The sequence below is a fragment of the Aplysia californica genome, unplaced genomic scaffold, assembly GCF_000002075.1.
Source record: "Aplysia californica isolate F4 #8 unplaced genomic scaffold, AplCal3.0 scaffold00948, whole genome shotgun sequence".
NCBI lineage: Eukaryota > Metazoa > Mollusca > Gastropoda > Aplysiida > Aplysiidae > Aplysia > Aplysia californica.
The window spans coordinates 242,114-245,350 of record NW_004798218.1 but is presented as its reverse complement, the minus strand read 5'-3'; the positions used below and the strand labels follow the sequence as shown (position 1 = coordinate 245,350).

Genomic DNA, 3,237 nt, shown 5'->3' with positions numbered 1-3,237 from the left:
CATCCATCCATCCATCCATCCATCCATCCATCCATCCATCCATCCATCCATCCATACATACATACACATCCATTAGTCTTGGACAAATTCTTGAATACAGAACAAAACAAGAAGAGGGGGCCAAGCAGCCCAGAAGTCTGTATGTGATTTACAGCGTCTATATATTATGGTCACACAAAGGGACGGTTATAAGATGGTGACAGATTGGAAGGGGGGAGGGGAGGGGAGGAATATAGCACAAGCAAGGAACTCCAAGCACTTCCAACACCCCCCCCCCACTTGCAACACAATAAGGCCATAGAAGTGCTGAAGATTAGAGGTGTTACAAGAGAGTAACAAACGCAAAAAAGAAGGAAGAGAGATCAGGACGGCAGATGTTTGATAGGAAAGAAGGAGCAAACCACACCAGAGCACCCGCCAACCACCCACAACTGTCTAGCTGATACATGGGGATAACTGTCAAAGTAAACACACACAGTCAATTAAATGAAATAATTATTTTCCATATGACATGCAATATGTAACAATCGACAAATACATATCCATTTCTAGTACATATAGAATACCTGGCCACCCAACCACAAAATGCCGAAGACCCAGGAAGTTGTCTCACTAACAAGGCAATCCCCAATGTTCAGATCGGATGTGGGAACAACTTTACTGTTATAGAAACACCCTGATCTGTGAGCAACTCTTGCAATGATTCATCTCCCACCGTGTAATACAATCCGTGTGAATCAAAAGCAATCTCACCTGACTGGAGGAAAATGTCCCATTACTGGACTAGTCTGGTCAGGCCCACAAGTAACCACTACGACAGAAGTATGTACCTACTTATGTACGAAGCTGCTTCATGCACTTTGTCTGCGGCTACCCCGGAATTACAACGTTCTATCCAACATTTTTGCCCGTTTTGGCTTATTCAGACCATGAAGGTCACAAGGCAAATGCTTTCTCTGCCCTATCAAAATCTTTAAAATATTCGGAGTTGTTGTCAAGATATTCAAAGAACTGCATTAGAAAAAGCTTGACATGATGTGAAACTCCAAATCTTTGACATCAAATGTATCAAAACAAGCAAGGAGGAATTGAGCAGATGGAAGTTTGTAATCCTGAGGTAGTTTAGCGGCTACGGCAAGCAGTCAGTGGGTACATGGTACATGTGTTAGGTCTGCAGTCAGTGGGTACATAGTACATGGGTTAGGTCTGCAGTCAGTGGGTACATAGTACACGGGTTAGGTCTGCAGTCAGTGGGTACATGGTACATGGGTTAGGTCTGCAGTCAGTGGGTACATGGTACATGGGTTAGGTCTGCAGTCAGTGGGTACATGGTACATGGGTTAGGTCTGCAGTGTTTAGTGGAAGTCAAAAGGCAGCTAGGGTTTGCACAAACTGCGTCTAGTCAAAGTTAAAGGCTGCACGGTACCGTGACGTCATTCAACATCAAAACTGACTTTGCACAACAGATTCTCAATGGAAGTTTGATGTCAAAAGACAGCAAAGCATGCACGTCTCTTTATTCTACTCCAACAATGCAGCATATATATAATATACTTTAAGCCAACTTCAAACAATAAGCTTTGGGTATACGTGGGATGTTAGTGGGAAGCCTTCTAGGAGAGCAGGTGTAGGAGAGGTCCCGACACGTGCGTCGCACACTCAAGCGTGGATACTTACATGCCAGCGGGCACGACACGACACAAGAAACACGTGAGCCTTACTGGCGTGACAGCCACACCTAGGGGAAAACTCCCGAGGCGGGGATACTACTGGTCTGTTGACCGAACTTGTAAACACAGTTCTGACCACCGGGGGAGACAGGGAGAGAAACAGAAATAGGAGACGTCATTAATGCATTGGTTCAACATTTATTTGAGTCGAAACGGTTGCACAAAAGACTTTGTGTTCGCTTGTTCAGACTCAGAAGTTCACAAGACTTTGTGTTAGCTTGTTCAGATTGTGAAGTTCACAAGACTTTGTGTAAGCTTGTTCAGATTGAGAAGTTCACAAGACATGACAAAGTCACAAACTACCACCCGTGGGTCAGATGTCGCCCGTGGGTCAGAAGTGGCCTGTGAGGTCAGGGGTCAGTCTGTCTGGCACGCGCCATGACACCGGGCGGGCGGGGAAAGGAAACAGCAGAACATGTATCTCTGAACTACGGTATGCTCAGTACTTAGTAACTAAACTATTCTACAATTTCCTTGCAGCCCACAGAGCAGGTAAAACAAACGTCCATAGATTTCATCACCGCTGACTGAGGCGTATCACTCCGGCACGGCTTTAACCCTATCCGTACGTCGTGTTTTACTACCATATCCATACGACGTGGGGAACTCTGTGCCACCACTTAACCCTATCCGTACGTCGTGTTTTACTATCATATCCATAGGACGTGGGGAACTCTGTGCCATCACTTTCCAAAGAAAAAATTTACTCGCTGGGGTCATTTTGTACCCCCGGGGTTGTATTCTTCACATTTTAGAATATTTTTAGTACAAAGATCTCTTTGAAACTTTCAGTATTTCTCAAAAAATCATTTTGACAGACTGCTATGCAAAGCGTACGGATCGGATTAACGAGTAAATTTCCTCTTTGGAAAGTGGCGGCACAGAGTTCCCCACGTCGTATGGATACGATAATAAAAAACTACGTATGGATAGGGTTAAGTGGTGGCACAGAGCTCCCCACGTCGTATGGATACGATAATTTAAAAAAACGACGTATGGATAGGGTTACGGCATTAAATCGGGAATAAGCGATGCCATTGATTGAAATAAAAGGAACAAATTTCCCCGAAATCCAAAAAACTGTCAGAAAATACGAGACAGTTTGATTGGTGGACTGGAAAAATGGGTTCAGTTTTTTCGTAGTAAAGACAAAGTTAGGAAGCCATACATATAGATATAGATATATAGAAAGAGACAGCATACTAGGTCTGTTGTGTATGGGACATATTGTCCATCCCTGTTTTAAGGGAGCTATCCCCCGTCACTTTAAGACATGCGCAGTAGGGACTACTGGGGTGAGGAATAAAGTTCAGCTGCTGTCTGAGATAGGTGTGGTGGGCAGTTGTTCTTGTGCTCGTGTCAGTTTGTGTTAGTGAAGTGTTCTGGATTAACGTGAACCCAAAGGAGACAAACATGGTCCATCCACAGCCGGTGAGAAATGAGACAGAGAGGTGGAGCTAGCAGTAGAGGAAGTTCACTTGGGGGAGGGGGTGGGGTGGGGAGGTGG

At 44.8% G+C, this 3,237-nt stretch overlaps 1 protein-coding gene across 1 annotated transcript in view; it reads right to left on the bottom strand.

Moving 5' to 3' along the window:
* The window catches only part of LOC101860288 (scavenger receptor class F member 1), a gene marked incomplete in the record, with an annotated part of 19,173 nt that overhangs the window by 6,025 nt on the left and 9,911 nt on the right, over positions 1-3,237 (bottom strand).